This window comes from Solenopsis invicta, chromosome 8 (genome assembly GCF_016802725.1).
Source record: "Solenopsis invicta isolate M01_SB chromosome 8, UNIL_Sinv_3.0, whole genome shotgun sequence".
NCBI lineage: Eukaryota > Metazoa > Arthropoda > Insecta > Hymenoptera > Formicidae > Solenopsis > Solenopsis invicta.
Window position 1 is genome coordinate 6,045,519 of NC_052671.1, and position 12,443 is coordinate 6,057,961.

The 12,443-nt window shown below is 35.9% G+C and overlaps 2 protein-coding genes across 5 annotated transcripts in view; one reads left to right on the forward strand and one right to left on the reverse strand.

The window, feature by feature from the left end:
* The window catches only part of LOC105196796 (bifunctional heparan sulfate N-deacetylase/N-sulfotransferase), a 317,002-nt gene that overhangs the window by 131,739 nt on the left and 172,820 nt on the right, over positions 1-12,443 (forward strand). The gene's annotated exons all lie outside the window — the stretch shown is intronic.
* LOC120358431 overlaps positions 1-12,443 on the reverse strand; it is a 163,571-nt gene that overhangs the window by 94,618 nt on the left and 56,510 nt on the right. The window lies entirely within an intron of this gene.

The following is a 12,443-nucleotide window of genomic DNA, read 5'->3' on the forward strand; positions in this document are numbered from 1 at the left end:
AAATACAGTACCGTACATCTTGTGCGATGGAACAAACAGTGGCGCGTCTGTGAAATTGGGATGCATCTACTATGTTAACATATGCGACGGTTCCGAAACGTTTAATGTTTTTATAAATAAGAATGCGCAAGAAACAGGTTCAATAGACCCGTGGAAGAATAGCATATATGAATAGTCAAGATTCGTAGAGGAAAATTTGACATTATCTTCTTTATCACAACACTCGTGTTATATTGAATTACAAAGAAATTAATAATTTTTCTAAAAAATATAGATTTCAATTATTTAACACTATTTTATTTATTTAATATTATAATGTTAATAAGTTGGAGGTGTGGTTAATATAGCGTTTTATTCAACTTTAACGTATGTACGTTATAAAAATCCAGGTTGGATAAAGAATGGGTTGCGACTGTGATTGAATAGTCATATGGCTTCTTCCATTATGGCGGAAGAAAGGCTTCGAAATTAGATGCATTCAATTGTTGCTCGCGCTTTCTTTTCGCAAGTTTCAATCGCCGCGCAAGAAGTACATCTTCAAAGCGAATCATGTTGGATCAATCGGCATTCACGGAAATGCGTTGATTTAGCAATCAAAGCGGGACAAGAGAAGGAGAAGGACCGACTATGCGGTCAAGAGGAGAGCGAGGAGAGGGAGAGAGAGAGAGAGAGAGAGAGAGAGAGAGAGAGAGAGAGAGAGAGAGAGAGAGAGAGAGAGGGAATGCCCAACATACGCCATCAGTAATTACAACGGCTACAACGGAATCATTTGTTTGCGCATTGTTGCCGCAAAGCATTGTTGCACAGTGAAATGTTCCACCATCATTGTCCATCGTGCACACAGCTACATCCTTCTGCCCTCTTCCGCTATGTGTATGGTCCTTGCGGACTCAAACGCATTGTACACCCTCTCGATTTGGCCCTGTCGATGCATCTACGCAAGCATACGCACTACATATATACGTGCATACGCAATACATTCGCGCCGACTCGCGACTGCGTGAATTGTATATCGACACAAACGTTGCATCTTTCAATCTCACGCGGAACCGACTACTATGTTGTATGCATACGCTTTCGGAAATGAAACACGCGAAACGAAAAGCTGACCGATTTGTAAGTAGGTATGTCGCATTGTGCAGACGGAACGAGATGGACACGCAACAGCGGGATGGATGCACACGCCGGATACAATGTACCGGTATGAATTAATGTGTTTACGGTAACAGACAAGTCTCCTCTGGTTATGAAAATGTGCGCATTTGGTGATATTTAGATACAACATAATTACAGTTCCCACGTTTTAAAATTTATAATTTCCGCGAATTTCTCCTGTAATATTTATCATATTTATTAAATGTGCTCCTACATTATTTGTTGTTGATACGTATCTGTAGTTTGTTTTAATTATAATACTAATAGGGGAAATCCCTGTGCCATCTCTCTCTCTCATGCATAATATTGATACATTAATATTGAACAAAATCGTACATTACGAGTTAAATATCTATTTTATTGTTAGTCGGATTACAATATACATATATAATGCTAAGACTGATATACTTTGACTGATATAAACCGATACTGATTCGATATACGATTTGATTTTAAACCGATCGTTTTGAACACAAATGCAATGTTTTACATTGTTAGAATAACATGGAAATAATGAAAATAAATACATTTTTCAAGTGAAATTATACCGTGACAATCCAGCATGATTTATGCTTATCAACTTATCAACTTATTCACTTCGAATTAGGAAAAAAAAACATATATATTTATTTATCTTTTGTAACAAAACGTCGAGCGCATTTTTAGTGGTATCGTTGATGTAACGGACACATCTATTTAAACTAGTCAGTCACTCGCGCTGATATTAATTTCGTTCCTACCACAATGTTCGTATTGCGGTTTCACTGCCGCTAATAACGCCGCTTCCAACCAGTCACTCGTTATTTTTCTGTCAAATGCGAATTCCAACGAGGCATATTAATTATCGAAGATGCTACCGCAGGCAAAGCAATTTCTCTCCTCCCCCCTCCCCTATCCTCTCTGGCGCGAGTCCGACGTCGGTACTGCTAGAAATGCGAGTACGTATTGGCTGCGGACTATATCGGCCGCACGTCGAATATCCGATATCATCCAATATTTCATAATGGATATCCAATATTTACGATAGTGGACAGACGCCTGCGGATGTGCGATGCAAAAAACGATACAAAGGGTAGATAGAGAGAAAAGCCGAGTACGCGGATGGAAACACGAATGGGAGTGGGAGGCAAAGTGTGAGTGCTAAAGGAAATAAGAGAGGATAGCGGAGCAAAAGTTAGAAAGGGGAGGGGGGAGAGGAAGCTCAGATTTATTTCTAGTAAATTTTCAATCGCGATATGGTGAGATGCGCTCATTTACAAGGAATGATCGGTTCATCTTTGGCATGATCGAAAATCTGCGGTAATTATGCCACGAATGTCCGACACGATTGGAATTATATACATCGCGCTTCTGATTTCGGAAGTACACGCATTCCGCTCAATACTCCGGCGCGTGCATAATTACATAATCGTAAATATTTGGTACGCTCAATTAGTTGACGAACGGAGATATGTAGATATAAGTGAATGATAAATATTCACATACGCCCAAGTACTCCCAATAAGCATACAAACGAACATTCCAATGCGGACATATCAATATTATTACTTATACATTTCAGTGAAATCATCAATACGATCGTATTCCAAAAGGGGTAACAGAAAGTCTATTATATCAAATCTTCATATAAATTCAATAATTAATCCGGGCGCTAAAGTATACAAATCTTATGATGTAATATTGATATTAATTATTGAATTTATATCGAGATTTTGATTTATCAGTAATATATTATCCGTTACCCCTTTTGGAATACGATCGTATTGATGATTTCACTGAAATGTATACGTGATAATTTTCTCACTCCAATCCTAAGCTCTGGTCAGAGCGCGGTGATCCTTCAGTGTATTTCTGTGGTGTGAGCTGTTTTACAATTCACATAGATATACTAGACCTACAGTTCAGTTTAAATGCCGATTGTAAATGGCCTAATTTAAAGAAGTTCTCGTGACAATATACTCTCGGTGGTTCGCCATTGCCTTCTGAGAGGTAGCGATCGAATAAAATCAAATGTTTCTAAACAGTCGGATTTGAACCCAGGTCTTTAGCACGAAGAGCAGACTATTTGCACTACGATCTATTTAAGTGATGTGTGTGTGTGTGTGTGTGTGTGTGTGTGTGTGTGTGTGTGTATCTTCGTCATGTCATAGGATCGTATCGATCTTTATGTTTTATCTGTAAAAATATATATTTCGTAACATGTGTTTTAAATAAAACATTTGTCTAGACAAGTATAAATGACAGTACAGAGAAAAATGTATAAGAAAACGGAAAAAAATAAATAAACAGATAATTTTTTAAAATTGAACAAGTTATTTTTTTTTGTTTTTATTAAAAAAAATTATGCATATTTAAATGTTTCTTTGTACAAAAATTTGATGATTCTGAAAAAAATCTTTTAATGATTCTAAAAAAAAATCATTTGATAGTTCTAAAAAAAACTTTAAAAATTATTAACGAGTAAAGTTTTTCATTGGGCCTCAGATTTTAACCGCATATGGTTTTTTAAATCTATTTCGAAGGAAAACAAAAAACCTAGAAAGATTTCCGCCTGAGAGTAAGTGGTTCGCTGTGGGCATGAGAATGAATTTTTGAGATTTTCCAGTATTTGGACCTTATTTTCCTTATATTTCAGGTCGTAGCTCATAAATGACTGGATTGATTTTCAATTGCAGAGAAACATTTAAAAGCATCTAAAAATTATACAAAAATTATGAAAAAAAGTTAAAAAAAAATTAAAATTAAATTTTAATTGTTAATAAACTTTTATTAATACATTAATTTTTTTATTTTTTATTTTCTAATTAATTATAATGTTTCGCTGTTTTTAATTTGGTGGCATATTAAATGGATGGTCATTTAAAACTTTGAAAATAGATGAAAAAAATCACGTCAGGAAATTATATAATTAGTGCCTTACGACTAGTTGTCTATTAAATAATTTTATTATCGATTTTCAAAAAAACTTTTATAAATTATTTATTCAATGAACTCTTCACAAAAATGACAACCGTCTTGCCCTTCAAAAAACAGGTAGTTAAAGCAATAACATAGTTTACACCAAGCGCATTTTATAAAGCAAGGTTTTACTGCGCAAGATGCGCAATGGTTGTTCAAAATACAATGCGCATCGAAACAAAATAAATTGGGATCATCAAAGTAAAGAACTGATGTGTCATCGTCATCTAATCGTGAGTCTTCTAAAAAATAAAAAATAAATATAATAATAAAAGTTTATTAACAATTAAAATTTAATTTTAATTTTTTCTTAGCTTATTCTTTTTTTTATTATTTTTGTATAATTTTTAGCTTTTAAATGTTTCTCTGCAATTGAAAATCGATCCAGTCATTCATGAGCTACAACCTGAAATATAAGGAAAATAGGGTCCATATAACGAAAAATCACAAAAATTCATTCTCATGCCCACAGCGAACCGCTTACTCTCAGGCGGAAATTTTTCTAGGTTGTTGTTTTCCTTCGAAATAGATTCGGAAAAACTATATGCGGTTGAAACCTGAAAGGGCCCAACGGAAAGCTTTACTCGTAAGATAAATGTAAAGATTGACAAACTTATAACATGACGAAGATTTAATCGAAACATTTAAATTAGAGAAAAAACAAAAAATAGCGGAACAAATAAAGAATTAGTTATTTATTTTTCTTATTATTTTGTATTACTGAGAGAGAGAGAGAGAGAGAGAGAGAGAGAGAGAGAGAGAACATGTATAATGTGGAAATTAGATGTATCACATATTGAGCAACGTGATATCAGCTGTAAAAGCTTCGAGCAAATAAAGTGGATGGATCATTACCTAATCAAACGAAGTTGCACTTGTACAAGTATGGCTGGTGTACTAAAGCAGGATGTATTTAATAAGATATATAAATGTGTGTGCCTGCACACGATATCAGTAATAAATAGATTGAAATATAAAAATATTTCTTGGGACAGTAAACAACGAATGTGCTTTGATTCTATTTTCAAAAACGATTGCAAATGTAAGCCGTGCGAATTCTATTACAAATTGTTGTTTAACCAAAGTTTACTGAGTGAATTTCCTAAATTATATGTTATTCTTATTAGAATTTGTGCGCGGCGCCAAATCGCGCAATTCAAGCTGATGCACTTTGTCTGCCGGTGCTTGCTTGAAAATGACGTTTCTATAATCCCAAGAGAAAGCATTCCAGGAGAGATGGTATTGTATGCAAACCTCCGCATAGAATTCGAGACGAATGAAGGGCAGAGAGCACCCCTTTCTCTAGCACCGGTGCACAAACAGATTCGCGTAAACCTCAAGTAAGGTCCGGCGCAAGTTCTTCCCTCTAACATGAAATTACGAAATTCTACTCGCAACCAGAGCCACGCATTGTGAAAGGTATTTAATGGCTGGAATTAGATCATTTTGTACCCCATTTTATTGCTGTGAAATGTCAAGACGTTAATCTTATTTCTCAGCATTTTCTACAAGTTGTTATATATGTAGCTATACTCACTTCGCGAAATACTGCAATTCAGAGATATAGGAATTAATGCTGCTCATAAATGTTCTATTAATTCGCATTAGTATCGTTTAGGAATAATTTCACCGTGAATCTGTATCAAATTTCCACAATTAATTAACTATATTTTGGTACATATTACTTCGGTAACTATTCGATTACATTTTGAATACTTAACAATTCAATCGCATTAGAATCAATACAATAATGTATTGAATAGATCGCATTGTGCTGGAGATGCTAATTAATGGCATTAATGAATATTATATAGATCGCATCAAGTTCTATAATAATATTTGCGTTGCAAATGTTCGGATGTTTATATTATTTGCATTAGTATTAGTTTCGTGAAACGCTAGACGCACTCCTGCGCACTTTAGATTTAGTTACGGCTAGGATAAACTTGGTACCGGCATATACGATGCTGCTAGTACGATTTATCTCATTGATGGAAACAATATGTATAATGTTCCGCAATATGCTAACTACGGGATACATCGCATCAAGCAAGCTCACTTCACGTCCATATCTGATTGACAAATCGCAACCAATGTCGTTTCCGACGTGACTTTTACTAATACAACAAAAATATTACTAAAAATATTTTTTTCTATTAATATTATCAAAAACTTTTCAACGCCTTCTTCTTTTAGTCCTTCCTAATTTTATGCGACTTAAAACTAGAGGTCTTTTGTTCTCTTTGAGAAAAGACAGGACCCTATCACTTTTTAGATGAGAAAAACGTACGTAGATCTGATACATTAATCTCTTGGAGATCCATAGTCGTGGTTCGACAGTGATCATTCAGCGGAATTTTTCTTCTGACGCGAGACCTTCGCAACGATAACAAACCGATTAATAACGTTGGGACCGGCGTAGGTTCGATTAACGGAGGAGATTTGGAAAGGAGACACAGAAGGCAAGATCCGTGCAAAAGCCCCTGCCTTTTAAAAGAGCCGACGATCCTCGAACATTTGTTAAGCGTCTCGGCGGCGGACGCTTTAAAAACCATGTCATTTGTAACGCTGCGACGAAGAAAGTGTCTTCGGGGTAGGAAAGAGAATATCCTGTAAGAACGACATTCGAGACGTGCCGCGATTAATCCAAAAGGCCCACGTGAGACGAGAAAAGAGGACAATGAAGTAGCTTTCTCGGTGTCTCTTCTCATTTTTTTTTTATTTCTCTTGGAATCTTTTATATACTCTTCTCCCAATGCCTATCCTTCGTGTATCTCGGCATAATATCGATACGTAAATAAATCATTGACAAAAGATAACAGAATATAAGGGATACAATTAAAAAATGTAATAATAGGAAAAATGTAATTATGATATAATCGTAATTTGTAAATTTTTATATCGCCTATAAAATAATGTAAATTAATTAAATCTGTAAATTTAACAAATAATAAAAATGCTTTATTAATTTCGATACTACTGTTATCAAAATAACACAGAATCGCCGTAATTCGAATTACATCCTGACAAACCAACTGAACCGCGAGCGGGGAATTTTCGACAATTCCGGGGCAATTATCGGAAACGGTTTCCGCGGCTTCCTGAACAGCGGCTCTAGATTCATTTCCTGTCTTCACCTGCTTTGAAATCGGCGGCCCCATCCCATCATCCGAGAGTCGCGCGCATCACGACTGGGAAAGTTTCCTGCGGGTGGTGGATGGTGGGAACAATGTTACCGGATGCAGATGAGTCTCATTTCCCACCTACTCTCAGGTCGTCTCGCTGATCTCTCGTCGCCGCTGATCGGTACCACCGGTGCTCAACGATGATTCCCTCTTTCCCTCTCGCTCTCTTCTATTTTACCCCTCACTCTCATTCGTCCCATCTGCATTGTCAGACCTTGTCTCGTCCGCCGCTTCTCTCTTTCTCTATTTGCCCCATTTGCGCCTTCTTGTACCCACCAGCGCTAGAATAGGATTCTTTATCGCCTTGTGCTGTCGAACGTAAGAGTTGACCGTGGTTTATCGCTCGGCCTTCGATCGGCTAGATAGAACGGGGAAGGACGTTTCCGCATAGCCGAACACCTGGTAATCTCTTTGTTATGACCTGCGCCTATTACTGCAGCTACTCGATCGTTTTATGAGAAGTTAAGATTTACGAGAGAAACTTTATATTCGTCACGCGATCACTGGCGCGTGATTACTTCTTTCAACTATATCAGGTCACTTAAACCAAGTTATCGTGGACCTTTCTTATGGAAGAACTTAAAGGCACTTTTTTTCTTATTTCCCACTGAAAGGCGTTCTTGAGCCTAAACCTTATGTAAAACGAAGTAAAACTAGTTGCATGCACAAAAATATGCGCAGAAACGACGAAAATTATAAGTGCCAGGTTAATTGGAGAAAACTAAAATTACATGATTACGTGATTATATCGACGTACACATGCAACGCAAATACCGACGTCACTGGTCAAAATTTATCATCATTAAAGCCTCTCGTATATCTCGGAAAATGCGGTTGGAAAATATGAAGCTATAAGTTTCAATCTCGCAAAGTAATGTGACCAAACGGAATTTTATGGTAACTAATTCTAACGGCTGACTGCAATTCTGTATTTATGGAACGTTAATCTTTGTAATTTCGCACATATTCAGTGATAATAGGATCTCGTTTACTAATGCGTTCATAATTTAATTCGTCTTCTTGCATGCCCACACGTCTCATGATTAATCGTATCAAAGTAATTCGTTGTAAAATATGATTGCAATATCCATTTCGTGAAATCCTAAAACTCTCGAGGACGTTAGCGCGTGTAAAGTATGGTGGTTGCACCGTTCGCTGAATTTCAGGCACATTTCTACGGGCAATCCTTTTAATGTCACGGGAGAAGATTAAGACTGTGCAATAGTCAGCGTTTAACAATCTCAGTAAAGTGAAACGGCAAATTAAGTGAAATAACTGTAAAATTATTTTTTTTCTTTAAAATAAATATATAAAAAAATGATGCAAAACGAATTACAGTGAACGCGTGCGAAAGACGGAGTGTCACGTTAAACGTCTATAAAACAGTCGGTGTAGCGCCGACTTTGCCAGCATGCGAAAATGGAGAGGAAACTTCGATACTCGACTATATCGCGGATATCAGCACTCTACTGAACTTTTCGCGATGGCACTCGTTAATGTCACATGTTATATCATATCGGTTACATGTCTATTCTGTCAAGATGATTCTCACACTCGCCTATCTTCAAATCGACAGGTACAAGATTGGTTTCCAGAGTGGTAACAGAAATTTTGCATGTATGTGCTAACAACTAAAATTTTTTTAAAATACCGTAACACAATAATTTATATACCATTTTTACGAGTATATTTCTAGTAATAAAACGTCATAAAGGTATATTCGGATTTTTTTCTGTGTCACGTTCATAATTCATTAAACACATCCAAAAGTGATATTATAAATCACTGTATAAAATATGACCGCAATGTCTCTCATTCCCTTATTACTTACATCGTCGACGAGCTATGAGAAATTGTTCTCACATGAAATGAGAAGTACACGTAGCCCGTCGCAAAACGTTAAATCTACCATTGTTCAATCCAACGTTATTGCTTTTCGCTTGATACTCGCTCAAATTCTCGTCGTCCTCGCGCGCGATATATTCATGAAATAAGCGTCTCTTTAAAATTAGACAACGCAACTGGGGTAGGCGCAACTGGGGTAGGCTGATAGACAGGCGAATGGGACGGCGCGCGTGTCGATTGTAAAATCGTCGATTCGATTCGATTTATACGTGCACCATAGTTATATACTCGATATAACCGATATTAGGATGGAAGGCCGTCGACTGATGGACACAGTAAACCAGAATCGATCGTATCTGGGAGGAACCAGCGAGCGGGCAACGAGTTTGCCGGTAGTTCCGTTCGTAACTACCGCGCCGACACGGCCAACAGGGTGATCCAACTTCTCTCGGATGCAAACCCGGAGGCGGTGGTCGGGTTATAAGTAATAGCTAAATTAACATCTTAGTGCATCCCCGGAGCGTCATCTGCTATCTACGGGCCGTTAGTGCCGTAGGAGAGTCGTAAGATGTACCTAAGCGCGTCGCGTACACGCAAACGATGTCCGGCGGGTTCGCGCCGGTAAAAGCATCGCGAAAATGCATTCCCCGTGGTGTTATCGCCATGTAATTCTCGCCGTTCATGTGCACTTTGGCCTGTCTGCGTAATAAAGCCTGATTTATATTAAGGATCTATATAAGCCATGTGCGATGCTACCTGACCCAGTTTATGAAAATTTCACGGCGATTTAAACTGCATTGAGGTCATTCAAATTATTCTGCTATTTCAAACATATCATCTATTTAAAATAACAAGTATGATAAATAAAATGTTTTTTTATACCAACATTGATATGTCTATGTCTGTCTTCATTGTCTATATTTCTGAAACAATTATGAATCGTGTTCAATTATTTTAAGAAACTATCTGAAGAAACTGTAGAAAAATAGGTTCGAATAATTGAATTTCATGTATTTCACATGTTTCACAGTTTTCCATCATTTTAAAATATCAGTGATGGAGACAGATTTCATAGACATACAGAATAAGATTTAATATAATGACATAAAATAAATTCATTGCAATTTTTTTTTATAACGTGAAAAAATTTTGTAAATTATTATTATTATAAAGAATAAATTGTTATGTGTGTATATGTGGAAAAATAGATAACAAGCTATGAATAAGTTCCTATTAGACAATCTCAGATTTAAATTTGTTAATAAACTTTTGCGTATGAATCTTTACATAAAATCGTCTTCTTTAGATTTATTTAATTGATATTCCCCAACATGTCCAAGAGCAACACTAATTTATTCCAGATAGTGTCCTATTGAATTATCTTGCTTTATTCCTTTAATCTTATCGCTACCTTCCTTGAAATGCCTCAAACAACTTTAGTAAACTCACTACACATCCCTCGATCGAATTAGAATATCGTTAACGCGAGATTACAGATCAATTTCAAGATTTAATGTCGCTTAGTTTATGACAAGTTTCCAGACACTAACAGGAAATTGCTATTACTGATCACACGACTGCATTAGGTGTCACAGGCTTTGTGAACATTGCGTAATGACTCTGCCAGAAGGTAATCAAATAGATATAGAGGAAAGTCACTGATACATCGACATATCCAAATAATTTAGTATTCTTAATATTCATTATTGTATAAACCATGCAATTTATAAAGGAAAATGTGCAAATTTTATATAAAATAGAATCACAAATATATGAATTATGGATTTTATTTCTTTAATTATTTAAACAAATGTGTTTTTATCAGCATTAATAAAAACAATATTTAGTTTCTGAGAAGTAAGAAAGTCCGCTTTGAGTCCAATGTATTGGTGACTTTTCTGTATGAAAAGAATTAATAAATAATATTTTCTTATTATAAAACTGAATAGAAAGTAAATTGAAAGAAATGTAAAAGTATCTCGCGTTATATAAAATGTTTTCTAGCAGATTAGCTCGGTGAATATTCACGACTTCAACCGTGCGAATTCCTCAGAATATCTCCGGAATTTTTTAAGGATGAACAAAGTTATTTGCGTAGACGATTTTACAATGATTAATTAAACGAAGACAATAGGCGCCCCCTAGGTTGGGTATGAATCGGCAGGTCGTTATTCATCGAGACGCCTAAATTAATTTAATAATTCCGCGATTTAATACTCTCCATCGTCGATCTCCCTCCGCCCCTTTCCCATTTTCTACCACATTCAGACATTCCTTTGTATTCTACTATGGGGACATACTTATTGTGCATTGTGCTATTATCAATAAAGGCATATCCGTCTAATTAGTTTGCATCTATCTCACCAAATGACAGAAGACTAATTGCAAATAATTAACTGCAAAAATAAATAATTAAAGTTTCCTCATAAAATCTACTAATGTAAACCTAGACAGTTATACATATTTCATGCCACTTGGCAATTCATTTTAACAGTGATTTATTATTATTCCAACGATCTTCTGCATTAATTATTAAATTAATGTATTATTTATAAAAATTGATATAAAAAAGAATATTTGAATACATTTAGGAGAATACAGTTTCATATACATGAAATGTTTAATGAAATTCGAAATACAGTAAGGAAAAGCACACAATTTTCTGTAATAATTATTAAATTACTTATTTGAAAATTAACGTTACAGAAAAGATTGTATGTTTTACGGAAAAATACAACTATGGCGTTGATAACGTTTGATAGAAATTGAGATGCAGTTGTAAGAAATAGATTCGTAAATAAAAGTTCTGCACATGCGTGTACCCGTTCGTGTACATTTCTCAACGTGTACCTTTTTATTACGCGTACACTTATTTTCTTCTTTCACTTTCATGACGCAAATAATGGTGTCACTGTCCCGACAGAAACCTTCAAAAGGTACTTCAAAAGAGCCCGGTCGTACAATATTTTATTTTGTGCCGGCAAATAATTGGCAAAGTCATGTGAAATATCGTACGGCGGAATCTAATTCAGCGAGTCGCTTTGCTCGTAACTAAAATATACACGAGTGTGCCAGTCGTTGGAATGGAAAGAACCACCGAGATGATAAAAACTTTACTTTGTCGGACGCAGAGCTCGTGCTGACCTCGCAACAAATTGTCATAATTGTAATTTCTTTTGCCGCGCATCGTAAAAAAGAGCGTGTCGTAGATACAAAATAATTTGAAATCGTGCACATTGCGGGTTCGCGCTTTTGGTGAAACAATAATGTTTCAATAATTAACAACAAAATCCGAGTCGT